Genomic DNA, 10,052 nt, shown 5'->3' on the forward strand with positions numbered 1-10,052 from the left:
ATCCATGTTCACTTTGACGGGGTTCAATTGTCTCCACAACTCATTTGGATATAACAATGTACAAGGTGAGTTAATAATAACTCAAACGACAAATGTCGACATCACACTCGGGTAGTCAATACCATATTACAACCTTGTGATGCAAATCGTAAGTGTATAAACACTTGTTGATTGCAATAGAAGTTTAACATGTCATGTGTCCATGTGTTCAAACTTCTTATAATCGCATTTTCCTTTACATTCATGTTCTCTCTCATAGCATGAATCTTACCAAGTACACATCAAGGTTCTCGACCTCGGTTTTGGTTCTTTATCTTGAAAGAACTTCCTTATCGATTATCACATAACGAACGAATTTGTGGTGGATGATATAACTTGTACTGATCAAGTACTCCATCCACACACAATGCACTAGGTATATGTTTTGTAGAGTCTTGCAACAATTTGTCAAGATTATTAGCCTAGCACTTCTTACAAGTCCTAGATTATTTAGGAAAGATTAGTTTTGAGTAACTTCTTATTCAACTAAGTATCTTTCCAATAACCTCTTACTTCTTCTTTTGATTTGAAAAGTTCAGGATTTTCATAAATCTTTACGTGTGTTCGAACTTTCTATAATATGTGCAACCTCTTAACACATAATAGAGTATTCCGTCAAACACCGAAATCGCTCATCGGATTCTACTCGAGAATTCATGACGTTTCTATTATGGCTTACCAATCAATCATCATGCTCTTATGCATATGATTCATAATTGGACATGTGCATGATTATTCTAATGGCGGAAACATTAGTTACTAATAATCATGAGATCAACCGTTCATAGGTTCAATGAACGACCATGACTGCTAATGGCAATTCCATTTTCATTTACATGAATAACCTATGTGAATGTTGATACGATGTGTATTTCTTAATACTAATCCAACATCCCTTGATGTAATTGGATTCATCATAGTCCATTTTCATCCAGAATTGAAAACTCAAATACTTCTTTATGAAAGAAGATATTAGCTCGTCATTCCTAATGAGTAATGAGTTGTAAACATTCAGAGGATGACAGCTCCCACTAAATCCCATGTCTTTACATGATAATTTGTAAACTCCCACTTAATTCCACATGTTTCGAAATTGATTACTCAATTGAACACATTTCAAAATTCTGAATGTATGTTGCTTTGCAAAGTTATTAAGATGAAACCATATATGTTCCCATCATATCCTTTCAAAATTCCTATTTTGAAGAGGTCTCATTTTAACCTTATGGAAAGAGATTTTAAATCTCTAACACACTCACGTCATAATGATGTGTGGCAATGTCATTTATTAAATATAAGTAATATCTAATACACATCCTTCAAAATATCCCTTTTAGAAGGATGTTTAACCAATTCATTTTCATAATGAGGTTAAGTAATGACATCTGCGTGGTTTAAAACTTTGGCTATTGGAGATATCGGTATATCAATCCTTGCAACTTCTAGTGATAAATATCGCTTATTACTAGGATGTTACATTGATTCATTTAGGCTCTCAAGTAGATCTCAAGGTTGAAACTATTGGTCAAAAATTTCATAAACTTAGTCAAAAACTCTAGTTAAGACTTTACATTAGTCATTTTGTTCCAAAACTTTCTTTTGGTCTCCTCGTGTAGTTATCTTAAGAATATGTTCTTTCGATTACTTCACTGGGTCTCTTTAGTCATATAGAACTTACTTGAGACCATAGATCTCATCTATTAAAAAAATACTATGTGAATAGATATACCCTTCATTCAAATCATTCTACCTTGCGTAGATCTCATTTACACAAGTACATAAATTTTTCTTGCCTCGTGTGTTGTGTCCTCATTTTTCTCCCACTCTATCTTTAGAATAAATACACTATAGATTCAAAGATAGCATATGAGACACAAAAAAATGATGTTGAAGTTATAAGGAGAACTATCTCATAGATTGACTAATAGTTATAGATTTCGTAAGTGTACTTGGTGATTGACATTCCTTTAAGAGAGTTCATAGACTCAAAATCGCTTTATAAATGATCATACACAAGCCTTAAGCATGTGGACAATAATGAAACCCGTCATTATATTTGTCTATTAGATCACTTTAAGTTATATGTTTCTAAGAACAAGCATTTAAACATGAATTTTAGAACAAAAGGATAAAATGATAAAACGGGTGACTTGTGTTGCAAACAAAGTCACCATTATCCAAAATACAACCCATTATCCAAAATACCTTTCCATGTCGAACACGGAAACTTAAGGTTCTAAAATCCAAAACATAATTTAAAATAAGACAGTGAAAAGCAAAGCTCCATGAAAGCTATCCCTAGCTTCTTGATGGTTTCTCATGCTTGCTTTTCCTTTCCCTGTCTTTGCTTGGTGGAGGCCCTATTTACAATAAAAAGGGAGATGCATTATCACAACTTTGTATCATAATACCATAGTTTAATAAGAAACATAAAATAAAGGATAGTCATTTACCTACTGGAGTAATCTTTTCAGCCTTAATATCACCAAGGTATTTGGAACAATTTCTTTTCCAATGTCCCATACCATTACAATAATGGCATTTATCAAGAGGACCCTTCTTTATTTTTGAAGTGCTAGCTTCACAAGTCTTAGCTTTGGTGAATGTGGGAGTTTGCTTCTTACCTTTCCTCCCATTCTTCTGGAACTTCCCCTTACTCTTAGTGCTTATGTTAAGCACATCCTTTGGAGGGTTCACATTTAACCCCATGTCCCTCTCGGCTTGCACAAGTAACTTGTGCAATTCTTCAAGAGACACATCCTTGTCTTGCATGTTAAAATTCACCCGGAATTGAACATATGCTTTGACTTTGGACAAGGAGTGTAGAATCCTATCTACAACAAGTTCTTTGGGGATTTCAACCTTTTGAATCTTCAAGGTCTCGACAAGCTCCATAAGTTTGAGCACATGAGGACTAACCTTTTGGCCCTCTTTGAAGTCGAGATCAAAGAATGCCGCGGCCGCCTCATATTGGACGATCCGCGGAGTTTGTGAAAATATTGTCACAAGCTTGGAGTAAATCTCATTAGCATTGCCCATTTTAAAGGCTCTCCGTTGGAGGTCCGCCTCCATCGCAAATATCAAGACATTTTTCATTGTGGCGAACTCCTTTTGGTAAACCACATATGCTTCCCTAGTGGCGGCGGTCGACCTAGTAGTAGGTTCGGGAGAAGAGGCCTCGGTAAGGTAACGAAGCTTGTCGTCACCTTGGGCGGCCAATTTGAGTTGGGCATCCCAATCAGAGAAATTTGACCCATTCTTTTCAAGTTTACATCGATCCATGAAGGATCGGAGCCATGATGAACTAGTGAGAGGCGTTGCAATAGGGGTTGGTGTTGTCATTTGTTATGAGAAAAAGAAGTGGTCTACAAAACAAAGGAGTAAAACAAATGTCGTTTTAATAATAATACTCGTAAAAATTATAATTTAAACAAGTTTTATGCATTTTCTAGTGACCTCTACCCAACTAGATAAATGATTCCAAGACCCAAATTCATATCGACTTAGGCACGGTAGGGCCGATTCATCCTTTATCAATATAACTCGGTGGATTAACGTTTAATCGATTCTACTTTTAGAACTCTTGGTCGATAAAATTACTCTAATAATTATCTATAGCCCAAAACACATCCGACAAGGGACGGTATGGCCGATGAAACCCTTATCGAAAAAATTTTGTTGAGTTCAATCCAAATTTCGAATAAATGTGTCCATGATCCAAATCCACATCAACTCGGGCACGGTAGGGCCGATTCATCCCTTATCAACATGAATTCGGTGGATAGACATTTATCACCCACTTCCCCTACGTAACAAGTTTTGTACCCCGGTAGGGCCGAGTGCACTCCCTTGCGAAATAGGTTTTCATGGTTTCTACTATTTGGTAAGGCTATGTCTCAATTAATTGTTTTAGCAAGAGGTCGTGTCAATTTATTATCTATCACGTTTTAAGTGAACTAAAGCGGTAAACTACGATAATTCTAATTGACACGGTCGATAAAATCGATGAGATGAGGATGCATGTTTTAGTTATGGCGATTTAGCGATGCATGTGACATATAAATAAAATGCAAACATAAAATAAATCCTAGTATGGCATTTCCTAAAATAGAAAAACTATTTAACTGTTACATATTCGGAAACCAACTCCATTGGTCCCTTGAACTTCTGTTGTGGCACGCATCTCGAGGTAACACCGTCTTTATGTATCGCCATCTTGAAGAAATCCGTCTTTGGGAACTCCGAGATAAATTAAATTACATTATAAATTACATAATTTCCTATTATACATTTGTAACTAAAATAAAATAAATCTATTAAATTACAAAACGGTGATACGAGATCACAATAAATTACAACCGAATCGATATTCTCATACATTTCGGGAAATACCAATTAAAATCTAAGGCCATACTAAGTAAAAATTACATAATTCAAAAATTACATAAATTAAAATTATGACAATCATAAAGAAAATGCAGCATTATAATATATATGAACATGCCCAATTTAATGCTAAATCGCCTTTAATTAGCCAATATCGTATATTACTCGGTTTTTACGGATTTGCGTGATTTCAACATTTTATAATCACAAAATTACATAAATTCATATTTATGCATAAGTTAATTACCCTAACCACTTAGAACTCAAAATTTATTCTTCACTAATTATTTGACCATAACTAACTCATATTTCTAAAATTGTTCATAAATGGACCAAAAATTACAAAAATAAGGTATAAACTTCAAATAAATCACAAAATTTCAAATAAATTCAAAATTTGAAATTTAAACTCATGAACATTCTGGAAAAAATACCATGACACTCATAATGTTCAAAACCTTAGGTTAAAAATTTCGAATTTTTCCGGAAAAACAATGTTGCGGTTTATCGGTTTTAGCCAAAATAATCATAAAAACATGTGAAAAATTATATACATTAACTTTTCAATTTTAGATCTGAAAAAGATAATAAAATGCAATATTGGACGTTTTTCCTTAGTCATAGATTATGTTTTATTAATTTTTCACTAATAATGTCACTATTTATGCTATTTTTCTTCAAAAATCCATAAATCATGGAAAAAGACTTCACTATAGCCTATTATTTTACACACATCTTGTAAACTTGCATGTGACAATATACTAAATTTCTATGACCAGATTCAAAATTTATCTCATATTAACCTATTTTTCACCTAAATCCGAATTTAATAATGAAAAATCCATTTTTCGAGCATAAGAAGTCCAAAAATTATGAAAATTTACAGGTTATCTCAAAATCATATATGTGACAACATATCCAAAAATCACTGGAAAATTCGAAGTATAGCTAATTTTAGACAGAAAATGACATTTTTACTCATAAAATCTTATTTAAATGCCATTATTGTATAATATGAACAATAAAAATCCGTAAATTTAACCAAAATATCCTAAAATATTTTAGGACCAGAAATTTTAACATGCATGAATTAATTTCGTGATATATCATAATAACACAAATTTTACAAGTTTTATATGTTAATCTTTATAACTCGGAAAAACTTTTAACCGATTTGCATGCAAACAACCATGGCTCTTGATACCGATTGATAGAAAAGTAGATCTATATACTTACATATTCATATATGTTATAATTTAATTTGTCATAAAATTAATGATTGATCTTATGCATGCAAACATTAAAACAAAATAAGGAAGAAACATTGTTCTTACATTGTGATTTTCGGTTCAAATGGGCACAAAAGAGATCACCTTTCTTTCTTGTTCTTGAGCTTTCCTTTTGGATGAACAAAGACCCAAGTGTAGGATCTCTCCCAAGGATTTGTACCCAAGGCTAACTCTTAATTAAAATCAATATTATAAATACTAGTACAATATTAATTTTGCAAGAAAATTGACCCAAAAATAATTTTGGTATTTGTCACTAAAAACCGGTTTTTAGAGGGAAGAGAAGAGAAAAAATATTTTTATCTCTCTAAAAAAAATTTATGAGATGAATGAATGAATAATCAATAACATTATTGAGTATAAGGTAAAAAGGAGAGGAAAAACCAATTGGTTTTTGCCTCTAGAAAACCGGGTGGGAGAGAGGGCAAAAAGGGAGCCAATGCATGCATAAATTGTTCTTTACAATGAGCAATAGGTTGCAAGGCTAGTCTATAATGCAAATGATTGTGTTTTCCACTAATTTAAACAACACAATATTTTGCCTAATCCCCTCTTAATTTCGGTACACTCATAAAATGGAACCCATTTTATTTTTGTCAAATTTGTCAATATGTCACTTGTCATATGTAACATAAATTTGTTATGTATTTTTAACATATTAAAAATCAACGTATTAATAAAATACGTCATATACAAAAATCGACTTAGTAATTCATAATTACTTGTACCAAAATATTTCTCCAATTATAAATCACAATAAATTGTATTTATAATAATTCATTTAAATTTAATTGTTTCCTTAAACAATAATTTCAATTCGATTACTCAGACCGTATCTCATTTAATCAATTTCAATGTGATACGTAAATTTTACTTCCAAAATCGTCCGTCAATTTTCAAGTAATTTAATTTACTCGTAACATTATACGATTAATTAAATGATCAATTAAGAGTGTTGCCCTATAGGTATGACCTAGGGGATCAACTGATCACCATCGTCGTACGACAGTAATGTCAAACTCTAGTCAGCCAATCATTACCGATATATGTTGACCAGTTGATAGTAAAAATACTTACCAATTGTATTCTTTAAAATGAGACTTAAACATGTGATCATCATGATCAACAGTCGTGATCGCATTATTGTCAGATGACACATATTCCAACACCTTTTCGATCCGTCATTGCCCTCAATCCATCGCAAGGTAATTCAATTTCTGGTTCTATTTTCTTCATATTATGTGATTTAATGAAATAATCAAAAGAAGTGCTACGATTTTTTGGCATAGTTGTCTGGGTATTTCGATTATTATAGCTTCATATTCTTCAAATCAATAAACCCTAATTTCAAAACAACCCAGTACATCTGCTTCTAATTTCTCAGTCCTGCGATTACATTTTGCGTGCTTTTCATATCAATTGTAAGTTCTTCATGCCATCCCCTTTGATTTTCTTAATTTTTCTGCTATACATATGTTCAATTATGTGTTTTTCTACATTTAATTTTTAGTTTTTTGTAACCAGAAAAATAAATTCATTGAAATTTATGTTGGATTTTGCTAGATTATTCTTTGAGTACCCATTTAGGTTTGCTTCATAATTTTCCTTTTCAATTAATTTTGTTTTATGCTGCAATCTTTTGCAAATTATATGGTAAATTGGTAATTTCTGCATGATATTATGCTCTAGTTTAACAACAATATACTCGTCACCAACATATCGTCACCATTCGATGCACGATCTTTTGATTGCATAACCACCACTCGTCGACCTCAAGACGCTATTCTTGTGGTAACCACCTCTTTTACTTGAGTATTGAATTTGATTTATTTAGCCATCTGAAATTGATTTGTGTATTTGAATTGAAAGTGAGTAATTATACCAGGATTAAATTAAATTAAAATTAACCCCAAATCGAGAAAACGCTATAAAATTTGATTTCTTTAGCATCAAAATTGATTCGTGTCTTTTGTTCTACTTTGAATCTGTAAATGTCTGAGGTAGTGTGTGAATTCCTAAGACGGTCTTACTCTATACTTTGGGCAATAACATAATAAACCAGACTTGATTCAATAATAAAGTGAATATATATAGATTCATACTTGCAAAGGGAAAACTTTCATTTTTGTAAGTGACAACGTGACATACATGATACAAGTACTCAACAAACTTGGTAAGTTTACTTCACACTCATGTCTACTAGTATTATTTATATCAAATTAACGTTTTATACTAGTTTAGTATCATGAATTGTTGTTGAATAATTTATTGGTTACTTCGTTGCATTGGTGACTTTCAAGTGGAGCTGCAAGTGAATGGCATCTTCAATATGTATATGGGTTAGAAACAGTCATAGTTGTCGGGTAAGAAACACACTAAGATGTTTTTGTTAAATCTAACTTTATTTTCTAGTGCCACCGTACATCGTACCTAACAAAATGTTCAGGATTTTATACTTCATAGAATGCTATGATACTGATGACATTTGCGTTAATGCAGTATTCAGCATCTCTGCACTGGTCAAGGTTGGCTGGCTGGCATGTGCACTCTATGTTGTAAGGATCGATAAGGCGAACAATGCTGGATAGCCCAATATGTAAGTTAACAATCATATAATTTTAGTACTTCATTTTATGCTTGAAGGTGGTGCTTCATTTACTAAAACAGAGTATATGGATATTGGCACTTAGTGTATTATGGTTAGCTTAATGTTTATCTTTGAATATAGATTTGGTTAGAACTTAATGTGACTGTTAATCTTGGTATCTTTATTATAGGTTTCACTGTGATAAAGTGAAGAAAGCTGCAAGAGAGGCAGTTTTGGGTAAGTTTGATAAATTTGCCCCTTCTTATTATGCAGCAACATCGGAGCAGAAAGAAGCTTGGTCGAATAGATTCAAGGTCGTATTTTATTTTCTAGCTTTTGATTTTTGACTAACGTTGTACCATTACACTTTCACTGTCTCCGTAGTAGTAGAAGAGCCGTAGTAGTAGTAGAAGATCTGACAATTTTGAATTTATTAGTACAGCTAATGTCTCTTAATGTTTCTTGTAGACTCAATTCAACTGTTATTCAGAACTTTCGCGAACCTGAAATTAAGGCTGGATTTGTAGAATATTGTAACGAGAGGTTGAGGGATTTAGTCTACCGAGCAGGGACAAAGAAAAATACGTGGATGGAAGCTTCAGTGAAGGATGACGGAAGAGATGCTGGCTTATAGAGCCACAGAGGTATAGTACCTGCTGATTCCGGTATTTTTTTGTAAGAGTCAGCCTTCTTACTCTCCCTTTTCTCATTATTTTTTCTGCATTACTGGATATTTTTCCTCTTTAAGTTTAAGATGGATATTGCCGTCTTAAACAAGAATTTGTGAATCAACAAAGTTGCCTCTTTTAATAGAGTTCACGCTGCTGTGGTTTTGTTGGGAATTAATTAAAGCAAATATCAATAGAACAGTGGATAGCATCATTAAAGAAAGTGAGGATTCGTAAGTAAGCTTTCCACGGAGAATCAAGCTATAAAAGAGCAGTTGAATGACATGAAACAATGGAAGTTGCAATTGGAGCAAACTCTAGCTTCACAAGGTATTCACATAAGGACTCAATCATGTAATCCCAACTGTGAACCTCACAATGATGGGCATGCTGATGATAATGATGGTAATGGAGGAAATGGGGGTGACTTTACAACTCAAATATTAGCTTGTTAGATTAGATGCTTGAGTTGTTTTTAGTTGATTAGTAGACTTGGAGTATGTATGTATGTATAAGACTTATTTAGCTGGTATTTCTGTTTGTTTGTTGGAATTGTCAAGAAGACTCAGTTTTGGAAACAATGTAGGCTGAATTTTATGTATGGAAAGCCTTTTTTTTTTTGGGTTAAGCAAGTCGTTCTCACTGGCAGTTTTGTAAGAAATTTGAAGCATGTTGCTGGACAGAAAATAGTACAGGTAAAAATAGTAAGAAATTTGAAGCATCTTTAAAATGGCAGGTGGTGTAAATATAAACTTCGCGATGGAAAAATTAGGTTTTGCGATGGATCGAATTAATTTTGCGACAGAATAATTAGGCTTTGCGATGGAATGAATAAACTTTGCGATGGAATAGTTAGGGTTTGCGATGGAAGGGATAAATTTTGCGATGGAATTCTAAGGCTTTGCGATGGAATGAAATGATTTCTGCGATGGAATTTTTAAGATTTGCAATGGAATTAATTATTTGTTGCGACAGAATTTTGAAAATTTGCGATGGAATACAAAAGTAAATAGCATGCTTAATCAAGGTTAATTAATTTAGATTCCATCGCAACTTCCGTCGCTATAATGTTTGCTACGAAAT

The 10,052-nt window shown here is 32.8% G+C and overlaps 1 long non-coding RNA gene across 1 annotated transcript; it reads left to right on the top strand.

Moving 5' to 3' along the window:
* The first annotated feature begins 7,917 nt into the window (after positions 1-7,917).
* On the top strand, positions 7,918-9,590 carry LOC141627058 (uncharacterized). Its single transcript, XR_012536619.1, has 5 exons — positions 7,918-8,077; positions 8,214-8,310; positions 8,492-8,615; positions 8,770-8,945; positions 9,115-9,590. It is a non-coding gene; the product is annotated as an uncharacterized LOC141627058 (long non-coding RNA).
* Positions 9,591-10,052: the final 462 nt, after the last annotated feature.

Source organism: Silene latifolia, chromosome Y (assembly GCF_048544455.1).
Source record: "Silene latifolia isolate original U9 population chromosome Y, ASM4854445v1, whole genome shotgun sequence".
Lineage (NCBI taxonomy): Eukaryota > Viridiplantae > Streptophyta > Magnoliopsida > Caryophyllales > Caryophyllaceae > Silene > Silene latifolia.